The 18834-nt window shown below is 46.3% G+C and overlaps 2 non-coding genes across 2 annotated transcripts; both read right to left on the minus strand.

The window, feature by feature from the left end:
• Positions 1-257: 257 nt before the first annotated feature.
• Positions 258-398, minus strand: LOC143941790 (U4 spliceosomal RNA). The gene has a single exon (XR_013264417.1). It is a non-coding gene; the product is annotated as a U4 spliceosomal RNA (small nuclear RNA).
• Positions 399-954: 556 nt separating this feature from the next.
• LOC143941801 (U4 spliceosomal RNA) lies at positions 955-1096 on the minus strand. The gene has a single exon (XR_013264427.1). It is a non-coding gene; the product is annotated as a U4 spliceosomal RNA (small nuclear RNA).
• Positions 1097-18834: the final 17738 nt, after the last annotated feature.

Below are 18834 nucleotides of genomic sequence, written 5' to 3' on the forward strand. Positions count from 1 at the left end.
CATTTGCTTCTTTCGCGGCTGTAGTGATCTGTAATAGGAGTTTGTTGTAGGATCAGGATCAATATGGATTTCAAACAGCGCTAAAATCATAAGAAATACATCTTTCCAGCAATTTTCTGCTACCAGGCAATCCCACCAAGTACAGTTTGTTACTAAAAAGCAACTACATTCCTAGTAACTTTAACAATACCATGAAGTTTATAGCAGTTTAATTATTATCAGCACCATTTGTTCTAGTCTTGTACCGGATAATTCAGTCTCCTTAGAGACTGTCAAAAATTGTCATTGCCGGCTATATTGCAAGCCGTCATGACGGGGTATTGGTAAAAGTTTTCAATTAGCAATAATCGTGCCTCAGTTAAACTTCATTGGCTACAATACTGCCACTGCGCAAAGCTACCAATAGATGGCAACAGTGAGCACCCTCCTACAGGAACATTGCACTGAGCTCAGGGGGAGGCACACCAGAATGCTTTATGGCTCTTTTATATTCCTACTCTATGTTCACTTGGATGGTGGGGATAGAACCTGAAATCACGGCGCAGGCGCCGTTAATCCTCGGCCATTTTTGGAATCTGTGTGTGCTGTGTACTGCGCAGTACACAGCGGACACTATCCGATGGGGGACCATATATGATAGGACACCAGCGATGAGATAATCTCTCATTGGACACGCCGATTGTACTGTAAACAGCCGCTGTGACTGGCTGTGTCCAAGTGTCATGACCAGCACAGAACTTCCCCGATGCGGGAGCGCGCATTGCGGAAGTAAACAGGAGGACGTCCAGGGACGACCTCCCAGCAATTGGCATCCGCGCTGCAGCTATCTTTTGGCTATAGCACAGATGTCTAGTGGTTAAAATGAAACTACATTGCTAGTAATTTTAACAAAAACATATACCAGTTTCATTATTAGCAGCATCATTAGTTCTATTCTTGTACCGGATGATTCAGTCTCCTTAGAGACTGTCAAAAATTGTCATTGCCGACTATATTGCAAGCCGTCATGACGGGGTATTGGTAAAAAGTTTTCAAATAGCAATAATCACGCCTCAGTTAAACTTCATTGGCTACAATACTGCCACTGCGCAAAGCTACCAATAGATGTCAACAGTGAGCACCCTCCTACAGGAACATCGCACTGAGCTCAGGGGGAGTCACATCGGAACGCTTTATTTTCTATCTATTCTATATCTTACTTGTCCTATAAACATTCCATATTACAAATAACACGTGAACACATTTCTTACACCAATCATCTATAACTATCTATACGTAAGACAGGCTGTTTGAGTTACTGCTGCATTGTGGGTATTGTATTCAAATAACTCGTCACACAGCTCCGCCTCCTATTGGTTCTAGGACTGACCTTCCCATAGTTCTTTCCTTTCTATTGGTTCCATGAACAGGCTCCAGACAATGCTTCACACACGATATAGAGCAGGGGCCAGCAACCTAAGGCCTGCGACCTGCACCCAGCCCGCCGCCGCTAAATGTCTGGCCCGTCAGTGCCCATGATGACTTCATGTGCACCCGGCATGCAGACATTTTTGCCGCTCTCTTCTTCAATGGACAATGGCCAGTATCACAGGGCTGGATGGGGGCAGAAACTGCTGGAGTTAACTTTTACACATTAAATAGCAGGGCATTGGTTGTTGGACGATCCAAGCAACCAATCACCGGCCTGTTAATGTGAAACATTAACTTCAGAAGTTCCCCCCTTGCCTGCTCAGCAACCACAGCCAGGGACAGACTGGCTGCCCTGGGGCCGCTTTGAGTTGCGGCTGCAGTGCCCCTCTCTCCTCCTGTGTATCATGGAGCTGGCTGGGTCTGTGTTCGGCGGCGCAGTGCAACAAGGTCCTGCCCCCCCCAGACTGGCTCGTGTAATAGTAGAATAAATCAATGTTCCGCCTATCACACGAGTCAGTCTAGGGGGGCAGGACCTTGTTACAGTGCGGCCGCCGAACACAGACCCAGCCAGCTCTGTGATACACAGGAGGAGATGCCTTCTGTGTGTGTGTGTGTGTGTGTTACCAGGTGATGGGGAGTCTGTATTAATTGGTACAGTGACGCTGCATTCATGGGCACAGTGAGGCTGAATTCATGCTCACAGAGAGGCTGCATTCACGGATTCAGTGTGGCTGCAAAGGTGGGCACTTTGGGGCTGCATTCATGGGCACAGTAAAGCTGCATTTGATGGGCAATCGTGCGTGATTGTGTAGACAGGGCCCCAGTGCACTGTATTGCCCGGGGGCCTATAATGCTCATAAAATGGCACTATCTGGCATGCATGAATGTCCTGACCGACACCCCCCCCCTTGAATTGCCATCCATGCCAGATCTTCGTGCCTGTTGGTGAGTCTCTTTAAAGAAACATGATCTCATGTACAAGCACCTGGGGTGGACAGGAGGGAAGGAGGAGCCGGCAATGAGCGGCGCGCTGTGAAAGGAATCACAGATGTGTCCTCCTGAATCCCCTTTTTGCAGATGCAGAGACTTTCACAAACTCCTAGCAGCACATGCCCTCGGTCCGTGGCCGAATGACCGATGGGTCAGTCCACCCCTGGCACAGGCCATGCATATTTACACATAGAGACCTTTGCAGACCAGACCACTACTTCATCAAGGGGGGAGCTAAGTTTTCACTGGGGTGAAAATTTTGATGTAGTCCGTTTTGCAGTCCAGGTTGACCTTTGCCACATATATATGTCCAATAAACGACCATTTCCATTGAATTGGTAGCCTTCGTAGGTGCAGATTTCTTTGTGGTGTTTTTGTATGGTATTTTTGGAAGCATCTCCTCTTGTGATTTAGGGTATAGACACCATTTCATACCACTCCCAGGATTCATACAATATGGGTGTTTTTGCAGCAAAATTCCGAATGATCCTTTTTTATCAGCCATCTAACATAAGAGTTTCAGATCCACAACTGTCCGGGAGTCATAGACTACAGAACAGAATTTGGAAAAGGAAATCCTACTTGTAGGAGCAAAAAAAACACACCTAATAATAAAGGAACTGCTGACACTGAACTGAACCCTAGATTACATTATTCTGAACAATTTGTTATTTTCTTGTCAAATTTGTTTATTGAATTTTAACAATTAGTATACATAAGTACATATGGTGGAAGCAGAAGAAAAGATCACATATATGGTAATAATATCGAGTTATAGTTCCAACATAAACTAAAAGTAGTTTAATTAAAACAATTTTAGCATGGATCTAACTACCGTATTCATCGGCGTATAACACGTGCCGGCTTATAACATGCACCCCAAGTTTAGGAGGGAATTTTAAGGGAAATTTTTTTTAAGAAAAAAAAAAACTTATATTTAAATACCCATCAATGCAGCCTTATCAGTGTCATTTGCAGCCTTGTCCAGTGACATTGATGCCTTGTCAGCGTCACTTCATGTTTAAATATGGCACCGCCGAGATACACAGAGCCGGTCCTGTGTATCTCGGCTTCTCTTGCAGTCCTGCCCTATGATGGACATAACACAGGTCCAATGAAGGAACTGACATGACTGTGAGCCGAGTGCCGCTGATATACACATAGCTGAGTGTACTTGGCTAGGCTGGGCTCTGCTCCCGGGCACGCCCAGTCCCTGTGTTATGTCCATCATAGGGCGGGACTGGTCTTGACTGTGAGAGGAGCAGAGCCTAGCCGAGTTCACTCGGCTATGTATTTATATTAGCGCTGCCCGCTCCTACGCTCACAATCAGCGGTGGATTGGCGTATAACACGCTCCCATGATTTTCCCCTGATTTTAAGGGGAAAAAAGTGCATGTTATACGGCGATAAATACGGTACTCAAAAGATTGCGTCATAGATTGTATAAGAGAGGATAAGACCAACTTAGACTTCAGATAAAAAAATAAATAAAAAAAAGTCTTAATTATCAAAAGTATAGTTTTTAAATAAAAATAAAAAAATTATTATAGAATCTAAAATATTGGAACTATGTACAATTGGTATAATGATAACCAAGGAAATAAAAGTTCTGCTACCAGAACTATATAAAGAGTAAATTGAAAGAGGAGGGAGAGAATAGGGGGGAAAAGTAGAAGAGAGAAAAAAAGAAAAAAGAAAAAAGTAATCTTAGGTAGGAGAAAAAATAGAGAAGAAATAAATGAGAGGTAGTAGAGGTCCCCAGGTAGTACGTGGTAATAAAGCCTCTGTTTTGGCATGGACCATTGCTTGATTGACTCCATGTCCGCCAAATTTTTTATTTTTTTTAAGTCAGCAGGTGCAAATACTGCAGCTGCTGACTTTTAGTCCTCATGCACACTGGACGTTAAAATAGCCACAAGGGGTCTATGCCTGGAAGTGGGTGCAAACAGAGCTGGTGCAAGGATTAGGCGAAACCTAATTTTGCTGCCCCCCACCCTTGGCTCCACCCCCTTTGCCCTGCCCATGTATACCTCACCTTATTAATGCAGCGCCCTGTTGCTACAAAGTAACCGTGGCCGAATTGCAAACAGTCATAAACCCCTCAGCTATAGGTTTGATGGTGGCCTATCAAATCAAACAAAGTAATGAGGAAAACCCTTTAGTTTATGCCAATAGATTGTGGGCAGCATATAACACTAACAATGGTAAAACCACTAGAGAGGACATGGAATATAAGAACCTACTGATACACAATGCCCATCCCGCTATTCGAATAAAATGTGAGCATTTGATAGATCCTAGAAAACATAGCTATGAGGAGGTGATTGGATTAATACATAGATCATTCCATGCCATCCAAGCCTATAAACAGCACAGGCTTAAGGAAAGAGAAGAGAAACAGCTGTTTAGGAAGGTGGCTGCAGTACAATGCAGGACTACCACCGTAGAAGGCCCCCATGCCCCAGGAGAAGCCAATCCTCCATACAACCCTAACTGGGACAAAAGTTTACAAGGGAGGGGGAGGGGATATAGGGGGAAATCAGGTTATAGAGGCAGAGGAAGAGAAAACTCTCATAGCCACCTATCACAGGGCAAGCATGTCAGTGACACAGAAAGAGCTCCTACTTATGCAGAGTTGCGACAACAATTACAGGCCTTTCAAGTAGGCCCTGGAAAGGAAGTACAGGTAGCTTTCCAGACAGAGGCTAACCGTCATCAATGGTGACAACTACAAGGCCCCAAAATCTTAGCACCTATTTCTCTGGATAGGTGTGGGCGCCCTGTAGTGTCAGCGTTGATTAGGGGCCGTCAATGTACCATGTTAATCGACACAGGGGCGGCGATATCAATTATGCATGACAAAGATCCCTTAAACTCAACACTATCTTCAGGAAAGCCACTGAATCTCCAGAGCTTTGCTGGACATAATGTTGAGTCTGCCTTGTCCAAGCCCCTAACAATCCAAATTGGTGAGTTAACCCTAAAACAGCCATTAGCATTAATGTGTTTGCCAAATGAAACCAGCCTGCTGGGTTCAGACTTCTTAATTCCCAATGGATGTATGTTGGATCTGACCAACCTGTTACTACTGCAAGGGGTTCCAACTGATCAGAATAGCACCATTGTGATACCTGATTCTCACACAATTGCAGCCATCAAACGCAATGATTTAAAATATGACATACTGGAGATCATTACAGATCACCCAGAACATCAGCTGCTGCAGCCTGTGATAGAAAGACATCAGGGATCCTTTGCAAAACACAAACATGACTGTGGAAAGGTAAATACGGTAATACACATCAGTGGGCCAGACCCAGTTCCGCAGAAACAATACCCCTTTCCAAAGGAAGCTATCAGCTACATACAGGAAACCATAGAGTCACTGCTTGACCAAAAGGTCATCAGACCATGTGTATCAACAACAAATGCGCCAATATGGTCGATTCGCAAAAGTACTGACAATTCGTGGAGATTAACAATCGGTTACCGCAAATTGAACAGTATTACAAACAATTGCGCCCCCACCGTTGCATCTGTCCCGGATGTTTTGAGCATGTTAAATCCCAAACACAAATATTTCACAGTGCTGGACATATCAAACGGTTTTTGGTCATTACCGTTGTCAGAAGAATGTCAATACAAATTTGCATTTACATTTCTGGGAAAACAGTATACTTTCAATTCTGTCCCTCAAGGATTTCATAACTCTCCTACGTTATTTCATGCAACCATGAGAGATATTTTAATTGATTTTTCTTCTCCAAAGAATCTTTTCCAGTACGTGGACGATTTGTTGCTAGCCACATGCGACAAAGAAGAGCATTTGCGGCTATTGGAGGAACTTCTGCAGATCCTAGGAAAGGCGGGACTGAAGTGTAATCCCATTAAGGCACAATTGTTGAAGGAATCTGTGTCTTTTCTTGGGATTACAGTGACAGCAAACGGACGTAAGATAGCAACTGAAAAGGTAAAAGCCATTCTACAATTACCGCTGCCAGTGAGCATCCCGACTCTGAGATCTTTTTTAGGATTGGTAAATTATTCACGGGCTTTCATCCCTGAATTTGCACAAAAATCTGCACCACTGTATGATTTGTTGAAAAAGGATACCCAATGGCAATGGACTGAGCAACACACCAAGGCAGTGCAGGAGCTTAAAGAAGCTTTAGCGCAAGCGCCAGCATTAGCCAACCCAGAGTACCAACTGCCCTTTCACATTGAGACTGCCATATCAGAGACAGCCATGTCAGCTGTTCTGTCACAGGAAATCCATGGGCAACAGAGACCCATTTCATATGCGTCTAAATTAGTATCTCCTGTGGAAATGAAGTACTCTCTATGTGAAAAACACCTCCTAGTTACGTTTTGGGCAGTGAAATACTTCACATACATCATAGGACTTAACCCAGTCATCCTGCACACAACTCACACTCCCACTAAATTTTTACTCACAGACCGAGTGAAGGATGGCAATGTATTAAATGCCAGATTGGCCCATTGGGCTTTGTTGCTTCAAGACAGAGACATTAAAGTTCAACACACAAATAATCCGTCCACTAGAGCCCATGGCCTCCTTTACCAGGGAGTACCACATGAATGTGATATCACCCCACAATCAGCGGCACAACAATTCTTTAGACCTTTGTCAGTAAAGGAAACAGTCCCCGAAAACGCAGGCCAAATTTTCACAGATGGATCATGTTTTTACGTGGAGGGTTCTCCATGTGCAGGATTTGGAATATACTATATCAATCCACAAGCAAAGACCCAAACATCAATCTTTCGGTCATGTAAAGTCAAATCAGCACAATTTGCGGAAATGGCTGCAATCGCTCATGCCCTAGAACTGATGAAAGGGGACCAAGAAATTGTTTTATACTCAGATTCTGCGTGGTTCTGTAATGCTCTTATAGAATTTCTGCCCTTCTGGCACACCCACCAGTACATGTCCTCAGATGGGTCTCCACTTAAACATGCATCCCTGTTGAAATATATTGTATCATTGGTGCAAAAGTTGCCAGTCAAACCATGGGTGTGCAAAGTTAAAGGTCATTCAGGTACTGCCCCATACTGGGAACAAAATGAGGCGGCGGATTGCTTGGCCAAACAAGGAGCACAGGGAGGGGAGATCTGGGAAATTCCGTCGAATTTACCGGACCTAGTCTTGTGCCCCAGTGTTTGTGCCCTCACAAAATCCTGCATAGTAGTTCCGGATATTTCGGACATACAATGCCAGGATGACAACATTAAGGAAATAATGCAAAAACTGCAAAATGAGACTGGAGAACTCTCTGAGGGGAATACTTTGGCAAAATATATAAAACACCTCACATTGTCAGAAGATAAAAAGGTATTGTTGCATCATGGAGATGAAGTAACTTGGGTGGTTCCTGAAAAATACCAAAATGAAATGATTTACATAGTGCATGACCTGCCTACTGGGGGTCATCAAGGGTCAGAGAAAACAGGTGAGCGGCTCAAGAACATAGGTTGGTGGCCTTCCATGATGACAGATGTGAAGCAGTATTGTGACAATAGTATTGTGACAATTGTATTGTCTGTGCACAGGTTAACCCCGCACCAAGGAAGATCAATGCCCCTTTACGAATTAGACTGAAAGAAGGGCCATGGAATGCCTTACAAATGGATTACATGGGACCCTTGCCAGTCACTGCTAGAAACAACAGATTCATCTTCGTAGTCACAGATTTATTTTCTAAATGGGCAGAGATCTTCCCAACCAAAAGTAACACTGCACAAAATACGGCTAAGATTTTAGTAGAACAGGTGTTCAGTAGATGGGGGCTCCCAGGATCAATAGAGTCAGATCAGGGGACCCATTTTACTGGAAAGGTGGTAAAAACCTGCCTACAGATGTTAGGGGTGGAGCAAAAATTTCACATTCCATATCACCCAGAATCTTCAGGTCAGGTTGAAAGAGCCAATCGGCAGATTAAGACAATGCTAAAAAAATTTGTACACATCAATGGTAAGAACTGGGATAATCTGCTGCCATTACTGGCCATGGCCATCCGAGCAACCCCCTCATATGCTACCCGGCTGACACCCTTTGAAGTGCTGACAGGTAGACAGATGAGACTCCCTGAACATCTCTGGCTAGAGATGCATACACCTACCATAGACAGACTTTCAATGGACCAATACCTCCTTAAACTCCAAAAAGCGGTAAAAGAGATCCATGTATTTGCCGCAGCACAAATGGGTAAAAGTCAAAAGAAAGCCAAGGCGTATTTTGACAAAGGGGTTCGAGAATGCACTTGGGCCATAGGAGACCGAGTTATGTTCTTGGAACTACGTCCCCTGGATCACAGTCTAAGTCAAAAATGGAGAGGTCCATTTTCTATTATTGATAAATTAAGTCCGTCTGTATATAAAATCAGAATAGAGGCGGGCAAAAAGACACAAGATAAATGGGTTCATGCGAACCAACTGAAACAGTTCCATGGAGCCAAAGAAATCAACTAAAATGTGCTGCTTTCTTTCCTTTTAGAGCCATGAAGTCGATGTGGATCGTTATCCTGCTCCAGCTGATCACAACTACCAAGGAAGAGGAGACTGGACCACTCATCAGCGTGATCGTTGACAAGAATCATGTCTACTGCCTAGAGGGGGAATCCATTTTATTACCTGTGGCCATTGTAGGGACTGTGGGGAAGCAAGTATATTGGTGGAGTCCCATTGATAATCATCTCGTCTGGGGTAAAGGCGTCGCAGGGAATATCACTGACTACCGGGATAGAGTCATGAGTTTTCAGAATGGATCCTTGTTGATTCAAGAGACACGGTTGAGTGATGCCGGAGAGTGGAAATATTCTTTTGTTATCTCCATCCCCTTGTCCAGCAACACACAGGCATCCACTCTTCAGTACGTCCCAGGAAAAGTCACCTTGCACGTGTCCCCAAAGACTAAGACCCCTGATCCTACCATTTTGCCCAAAAATACAGCTGCAATCCCCTACTATGAACCAACATCCTTGGAATGCCCATCACTGCAAGAGGGACCACCTAGTGGCCTAACGGCAACATCAATCCCTGGAATTCTGTTCAATAACGTTAAGTTCATTCATGTACCCGTGGTACTTAATTTGTCCCAGTGGAACATGGCTGAATTCGGCTCATGTGCCCGGACAAATGTGTCTCTGTTTTACTCCTCCTTGCTGGTAGATTTGATTGCCTCCCATGCAAGCCGAACTCAGGACCCATTTGCAGAACCAAACCTCACTCCCCATAGGGGCATTTTCAGATCCAGAAAGTTAAAGGGGTTGGACAGCATACTTGGGTCCATCCCAGGACTTTTTGGATCTGGCATGTCAATTTGGAACCGAGCCGATTTGTCAGCGATTCGCAGGCATATCGGAAATTTTTAACAAAAAGAGGGTCGGCAAGTGCTGAAACCAGTTCTGCAGGGTGTTGAGGGGCTTGCAGAGGAGGAAAGGTTTACGGTGTATAACATGAAAGATATTGCCCAGTTGTTTGAAAAGACACAACAGAAAATCAACGAAATCATAAACATAAATAATCAGAAAGCTAGAGAGGATGGTATGGGGAAAGAGGTAATATGCACTGCGTATGGAAATTTTGTTTTAACCAAGGTCACTAATATCATCCGAGATATCCAAGCAGGTAAAATCCCTGATATATTAAGAGATACCGACCTTACCCAATGGTATTGTACTCACACTAATAATAGTGGTGGAATGAATGTACATTCTGGAGACAAGTGCAAACCTCTGCCAGTTTCCACAATTCGAAATATAGGGATAGTAACACCACACCCAAATAGAGGGCCATTTGCTTGCAAGAAGAGCCCGTCCCTGTGCGCCTACCGAGACCTAATGTATGTTTCCTTCACCATGTCGCTGCCAGTGTTCCATCCACAAGATGACTACTTTAACACGATGGCGTCCATACACTCCCTCGGGTGCCTCGAAAACGACGTGTACAAGGAAAGGTTGCACCTCCCCGAAATGCTCATTCAAGTTCAAGGGCGATGGAAAGCACCACACACTGCCTGCTGCACTGTCAAAGACAATAGGTACTTATGCCGTTGTGATGTGTTTGAAATTGACACTCCAGTCTGTGGTCTAAGCAATGACCCGGATCCCACCGCCAAAGTAGCGAGGGACCCCCAACTGGAAAGTCCACGCCACCCACCTCAAGAAACCAGCACAAGTGAGATGGAAGCTAACTGCCCAGTGAAGCTGTCAAAATGGAGAACACCTAGCACAAAGGTCACCTACCACATGGATGGACTGTACTGTGTCGTTACCAATCACCAGACATTTCTCTATGGGGGTCAGTCGTGTCCCATACCCTATCCAAATTTTTGCTTCATTCCACACGAGTACACTATTATTGGGCAAACTGTAGTAACCCCCATACCAGTGTTAACAGAAGACTATATCATTGAGAGTCCCCCTGATGTCCCAGATCCTATAACCTATCTACCCCATTTTGATATAAAAATTGATACTCTGTCAGTAAACCTTCACAATCTGCTCGCAAGGAAGGATACCCATATAATTCAAATTAGTAATGATATGGAGAAAACAGGGAAAAGGTTGAATGAACTTTTACATGATGGGGATTTCAGTTTGGTCACCACCAGGACCTGGGTGGAAATGGGAATAAAAGGTCTTCTCATATTGCAGTGTGGGGTACTGTTATTTATGACGGGTATGGTGATATATCTCGGCCGACTTCTAAGATGGCAGAGGGAGAAACTGAACTCACTAATGGAGATTAGACATAAACAATTACTCACTTAAGTGTGGCGTCGTTTCATTGGACTCAACTTGCCACAAGGGGTCATCTGTTGCCTTATGAGGAGTTTATGAGTAATCTCCATTAGCAACTGGGAATATTTGTATGATAGATGTATATATTAGGATAAGAAATAAAGAAGGTTTATAATAATTTTAGCTTAACCTGCCCAGATGATTTGATTTACAGGAACAGACGTCTGGTCAGCGTATATAATTCAATTAACAATACCTTTGTCTCACAGGTATGCTAAGTGTGGGTGTGAGGGAGATGTCCTGCTGTTTACCTAATGTAATAATCAAAACCCACGAACAGATACCATTTGGGTGTGTAGTCGGTACGGAGCCGAATTCATTTGCTAGATAAAGGCTTGTGTATTCTTCCGTGCTAATCAACCATTTATCCATTTCAAAGGGTGGTTGATATGCTTAAAATATTTCTTTGATCTGTTCAGGAATGGACAATTTACCCCGGCTGGGACTATGCCTAGTTAAGTGTCCTATTCAAGAGCAAACTTCCTCTTTAATCAAGTGGGCTTCAGACTAATTATCACTAACCAATTAAACCCAAAAGAGGAGGTGCTATTGAGGGGAGGAGAGGGCTAACCAATCAGGGTGGTCCTAGGCAAGTCAATGAGAAATGGCCCTTCTTAAGGGGACCCCAAACCTAGGATAATGGCAGATGAGACTGACCAGAGAGTAGGTAAATTATCAGATCATCTCCCAGCACTTACAAGGTATACCGAATTGTCATATGTCCTGTTTTGTATTGTAATGAATGTATTGTACTCTTGTTGTATTTTAAACTAATATTTTACTCCCTCACTTAGACTATAGATATTTTCTGTGTATTAGATAAACCTGTAACGTACTCTAATAAATGGTGTTATGTTAAACCTTCCTTTCCTTTGTCAATAAGAATTCTCTTTTCAACCCATATCATATCTTCTGATTAATAAATCAGAAATATAGATTTTGAAGGTTAACAGCCCATCAAATGCAGCCCACCAACGTCCATCAAATGCAGCCTCACCAGCGCCCATCAAATGCAGCCGCACCAGCGCCCATCAAATGCAGCCTACCAGGGCCCATCAAATGCAACCTCCCCAGAGCCCATCAAATGCAGCCTCACCAACAGCCAACAAATGCAGTCTCACCAGCGCCCATCAATGCAGCCTCACCAGCGCCCATCAATGAATGTTTGCTTGCTTCCATCCATTTAGGAGTTGGGACACAGACACTGTTCTCTACCGCCTCAGCGCTTCTGACACTATGTGCGGCACTGATGCTGAGACTTAGTTGCTCTCTCCACAGAGAAGCGAGTAGGAACACCAGTGGCCGGGCACCCTAGGCCGCAAGGCACCCTAGGCGGCTGCCTAGTTTGCCTAGTGGTAGCACCAGCCCTTGGTGCAAATACCTTTATTATACAGGTATCGGCAGCCCCTCCCCCCTGAAAGGTGCCAAATGTGACACCGGGGGGGAGGGGGAGTTTCCGAAAAGCAGAAGTTCCATTTTTGTGTGGACCTCTACTTTAAGGTCGGGGATTTCCAAGCTTTGACAATTGCTTGTTTCGCGGCTGTAGGGATCTGTAATAGGAGTTTGAATTGGCGGTAGGAGGGAGTGGCTGGTGTTAAGTTTAAAAGTGCTATTTATACTTCCGGTGCCGTATGTGAAGGGAGGTCAGCCCTGGAGGCTCCGCTCAGACCGCTGCAAAAGCCAGCGTATTAAACCCCCCAACGGTCCTTGCTGGTCGGACACCAGTATCAGCCACTCCTGCACATCACAGCGGATGGACCGCTATCTGTCTCAGCCGCGCTCGTGCTCTGGTTCACGATCGCGGGACGGATCTCCTTCCCCCTCAGGGCAGCAACAGATCCCCCAAGATGGCCACCGCACCTCAGCCGCACACTGCCTCACAATGCTCGCTGCCGCAGGCCCCACATGGCATAGTGGGAGGCACCGCTCAACTAGGGGATGGACACAACCAGCCCTGGCTGCCAAGCACACACCACACCCCCAGATAGCCTGGCACAGGCAGTGGCTGCATTGTTCTTGCCAACCCTAAAAGCTGCAATGGATAAAGCGGTGGCAGAGGGCATGGTGCAACTCCGGATGGAACTGGGGGAGCAGACTAAGAGGCTCAGCGTGGTGGAACAGCGCATCTCGTCCCTGGAGGATGATCAATACAATATGAATACGGCACTCGAGAAGTTCGTACAAGACCAACATCTCCACGATCGCATGGAGGACCTCGAGAATCGCTCAAGGAGGAACAACTTGAGGATCATCGGCCTCCCAGAATCACACAAGCCTGACACGCTACTTGTATTATGCTCCACCACCATTCCGGCGGCCCTGGGCCTCAATCTGCACTGCACGGTGGAAAGGGCGCATCGCATAGGGGCGCCATCCCCCGACAACAAACGACTGCGGCAAGTCATTGCCAAATACCTTAACTACATGGACCGCACGGGCATTCTTCAAAGTTTTCGGAAGTCACGCACCGTTGTGGTGGAGGGGCAAAAACTACTGCTCTTCGCGGATTATTCAGTGGAGGTATCACGCAAAAGAAAATAATTTCAACCGATTTGCGCAGAATTGTTCAAACGGAACATCCGCTTCACCATGGCCTACCCAGCGACTCTACGGCTTCAAGCCCCGGACGGGACACAGCTTACATTCCAGTCAGCGGACAAGGCCTGCACTTTTCTACGTACGCCCACGACTGCACACTCCACTACGGACTCCTACGTGGACAATGTGAGGCAGGGCCCGTAAGAACAACGTAGTCCCCGGAAGGATCCTCCCAAGCGCCTGAAGTCTACCTCACCGTCTGATCAACCTGACTTTCGCTGACCTCACAGCTTCTTAGGTAATGGTCGCTTCATGGTCTGGGTAAGGCTCTATGGCGCTATGATTGTCCCCCGTTTGCTGATCTTCCTGCGCCACTTAGGTAGTGGTGGGGCAATCTCCGCAGCCAGCCCTCACACTAAACTGATGATCATTGTCACTGCTCAACGATTTGTGTTTCGGTTTTATATAGTTCCGCAACGTTCAAGTAGTTTTTCTTGTTAATGTTCTATATGATCATTGTATTTTTTTGTTTTACAGAGTAGTCCTATGCAACTTCTCCATATGGGATCGTTCATTACCCCCCTCTTCAGCTTGAAATGAGGCAATCATTCATTCTTGGCCGCACTATGTTATGACAGAGACCTGCTCCTGTCCTCTGATCTCCTCCTTCTCTTTTCTCTCTTCATTTTCCCGCATGCTGTGGGCTAGCGTATCTCCGGGTGTTGAAGTAGCATACAGGAAAAAAGATAAGTCTTTGACTGTAGAGTTATCCACCACCCCTCTTGCCCTTGTTGCCCTTTTCGCTTGTACTTTATCCCCTACCTGGAGGGAGGAAGGTTCGCGCCTACACTTAAGTTAAAAAGAGTACCCTTAATGCTTATTTTACGATCCACAGGTCTCACTCTCTTCTCAGCAGTTCAGAGTATTTTAAGCAGCTTACCCTCCCCTCGGGTACAATGCAGCTCCTTCGCGTTTTCTCCTGGAACGTGAAGGGATTGCTCTCTCCTGGGAAAAGGTCGCTAATACTCCACCACCTGAAGAGGCTGAAGGCGGACATTGCTCTACTCCAGGAGACACACCTGGAGGAGCAGGACTTCTCGCGCATGCGTAGGCTTTGGGTGGGCACAGTGCTGGGCTCGGCTTCCCAAGGCCGGAAAGAAGGCACTCTCATTTTACTCCATAAAAATTTGGCCTGCAATGTGATCTCTTCTGACCATGACACAGAGGGCAGGTACATATCCATTCTTATTAAACTTGCAGCTGGCGAGCTTAGGCTGATGCACATATATGCCCCTAATTCCCCTAGTAGGGTATATTTCAGTGACCTAACGACGAACTTGGCCAAAGACCTAGATGCTCTACACCTCGTAGGTGGTGACTTCAATCTGACCTACTGCGACAGTGAGGATAGAACTCATTCATCACAACGCCACGTACCATCCCCATAGACACCAGATATGCATCTCTACCACATGACACAAGCCCGGTGGCTAGTAGATGCATGTCGGCTATCCCACCCTCTAGATAGGGAATTCACTGCTCCCCAAGGTGGGGGACACCAACATTCGCGATCTAGTCATTTCAGATCATTCCCCAATCTCAATTACTCTTGACACCCTTAGGCACAACCCGAACCACAGACAATGGAGATTCCCGTTTTATCTAACCCAGAACGTGGCTTTCCACCAGTTTAAGGAAGCATGGATGGAGTATTCGCACAATAACAGCTCCCATAAGGAGAACCCCAACCTATTTTGGGAAGCGGGCAAGGCATTTATGCAAGGGCGGATAATAACCTTCACCACTGCCCACAGGAAGAAAACCCTCGAAAGCTACCAGGCAGCGAGCACCTTAGTGAGACAGGCTCACTCCCTACTCCGCACACAAAATACAGAGGACAACCGCAAGGCATGGATAGACGCTAGAAGCTTCTTTGACACGTGGGCTAGTAATGTAGAACAGATGAAAATGTCCTAGACTCAGTTACAATATCATGTCCATTGGAACAAAGCTGGAAAACTATTGGCCAGGCTCACCAAGGGCACCTACACCCCCACTCACATTGCTTCCCTGTGTTACCCCGATGGCACCATGGCCACATCTCCATAAGCTGTTAACAACACTTTGGAAACATTTTTACACTTCTCTCAATGCCCACGAGCCTATGGATCAGTCTTTGGCCTCTCAATGGCTAGACTCTGATTCCTTCCCCCAGATAGCTCCCGATGATTTGGAGATGCTGAATGCCCCGATCACCGAGGAAGAGGTAACCAAAACTGTTAGCGGATTAACAAATGGTAAATCCTCGGGCACTGATGGCTACACTCCCGAGTTCTATAAGCTACTGCGTGAACACGTAACCCCTACATAACTGTCTGTATACAATACAATCTGGCAGGGAGGCCCGTACCTCCCAACAGGACATCAAGCCCACATAAAACTTCTAGCCAAGAAGGGTAAAGACTCACAGGAACCCGGATCGTACCGTCCCATATCTTTACTCAACGTAGATTCCAAAATCCTGGCCACTCGCCTAGCGACCATAATGCCCTCACTCATACACCCTGCACAAGCCAGCTTCACCAAAGGCAGATCAGCAGCATCCAACATTAGGAAAGTGCTTTCAGCCCTGGAGTTCACTAATCAAAGGCCTTCCGACAACATAGCCATACTATTATTGGATGCGGAAAAGGCCTTTGATAACGTGAATTTCCAATGGCTGTCGCTAGTGATACAAAAATTTGGTATCTCAGGCCCTTTTCTGACTTACACACTCTTTACTCTGCACCCACGGCCACGGTGATTGCTGCGGGAGTCCAGTCCAACCCCATACGACTCCACAAAGGTACGAGGCAGGGCTGCCCCCTCTCCCCTCTACTCTTCAACCTGGTCATTGAGCCCCTCTCCTGACACCTCATGAGTTCACCCAACCTTCATGGGATTCCCTTCGGAACGGAAAATCTTCGCGTGGCGTCATTTGCCGATGACATAATCATATTTACCACTTCACCACACACTGACATACCGGTCATTCAGGACATTTTCATCTCATACCGGCAGTGCTCGGGGTTAAAAATAAACTTCACAAAAAGTGAACTACTACCGCTAGGAAAGACCAGCCATGACTTGCGACTCCCTGTCTCCCCCTTTCGTATTAACCATAAACACATTACCTACTTAGGCATAAACATTGGCAAAGAACCTTCCTCTCTCTAATTGCCAAAATACAGGGGGACTGGAGACCTGGGTGAGGTTGCCAATATTGCTCTTTGGGAGATGCGCCTTGTTTAAAATTATTAGCTTTGCAAGGCTTCTCTATCCACTCCAAACGCTGCCACTGTTATTAAAGCATAAAGATATTCAGATTATCAACAGGGCCCTCACAAACTTCCTGTGGAAAGGGGGCAGACCTAGAATAGCCCTGACTAAATTATACCTCCAAAGAGTGATGGTGGTGCCGGCCCTCCTAACATTAGGGCGTACAACATAGCTTGCGTGCTTAGAAATGGGATGGACTGGATTCTCAGGTCGTCCTGTTACTCCAACTATAATCTGGAGCCAGCAGTGGCTCATCCTTTTGATCTGGCCACTGTTCGTCATAGCAACCTTCGGAGCATCCCTACTCACCTTAAACAAAACATTCTACTCAGAGACACGATTATGGCTTGGAGGGAGTCAAGGAGAAAGCTGGGTCTCTCCCCTTTTGTGTCTAGGTTTCTACCGATTCAAAAGAATCCAATGCTCACACTGAGCTTGCAGTATGAACCCTTCTCCAAATGGAGGGACAGAGGACTCTTCTTGGCCCACTCTCTCTATCAGGGAGCAGATCGTTAAACTTTGAAACCCTACGACCGCCTGGCTCGGCCTTTTGGCTAAGATCAAGTGTAGTATCTGTTCTTATCAGTTGCCAATAGGTGGCGCTTGTTTACCGTCCCTGTTCTACGGCGAGGTGGAGCAGGGGTGGCGGTTGCTATGCAAAGCCTGTTTGTTGTAAAGGTGACCCGGACTGGTTTGTAGCCGGTTCGTGAAGCCTTCTGATGGGGGTGGAGAACCACTGGTCGGCGCCAGGGGAGGGGACCCTGGCAGACCGGCTTGGATTGTGGCAGCTTTAGCCCCACTCAGTTTTTTGGGAGGGAACGCTTAGCTCTCCTGTTCCAGCAGGGGGGCGGCCTGTACCTCTCGAATATAATTAGGTGGGAGTGAGGGTTTGACCTGATGGCAAAGGGTCTCACTAAGCTCGCTGATCTCCATGCCTTTCTGGCTGTGGTGGGGGCTGTCGTGGTCTGGGCTGGGCTGTCGGGGATGCTTTTGTTGGAAAGCCCATGGTGATGTGCTCCTGGAGTGGCAGTCCAGGGGTGCCTTATTCACTGTGCGTCTGCACTTTGATTACACGCTTTTTTTACACCTGCCTCTAGGGCCTGGCCTTTTGGCTAGGATCAGAGGAATATTTGATTCCTGGCTGGAGGGCCGGCCATTGTATTGCACAATGGCCACTTTTCACTCTCCTCTCCACTATCCCTTCCTCACTTTTTATTTATTTTATTTGTGTGTGTTTTGTCACTGTTTGTCGCTTCACGTTTTGATTAGTAGGGTGTCGGTCCTCGGACCAATCCTGAACGTCTTGTGGGAGAGCAGACATAGGCCTTCTGGCTTGGTCCAATCTCCATGAGGGGGGGGCCTACCTTTGGGGAAGCCCCCACAGTACCAAGTACCTAGGAGGTTCTGTTTCGGCAGTCCTCCCGGGGAAAGGAGGTCTTCCGGTTTCGTCCGGGGACCACTTGTTGAGTCTGGTACCTCAGTCCCCGTCTGGAGCCTAACGCCACGGGGGATCAGGGTATGGTCCTTCTTTTGGAGGACATCAGGCACCCGTCTGCACTTTTTAGTGTTTCACTCTTTATGTGTGTGCACTTTTTTTATGCACCGGGTGGAAGTTTTTTGGGTGTGTTTGCACGCCATGGGCTTTTTCAAAAGAAAAAAAAAAAAAAACCTACGACCGCCTGGCTGTGGAATACAACTTACCTCCCCACCACGCATTCCATGTCATGCAGAGCACTGATTTCATTGCCAAGACATG

Source organism: Lithobates pipiens, unplaced genomic scaffold, assembly GCF_037356315.1.
Source record: "Lithobates pipiens isolate NorthernLeopardFrog02 unplaced genomic scaffold, aLitPip1_a1.2 Scaffold_3, whole genome shotgun sequence".
NCBI lineage: Eukaryota > Metazoa > Chordata > Amphibia > Anura > Ranidae > Lithobates > Lithobates pipiens.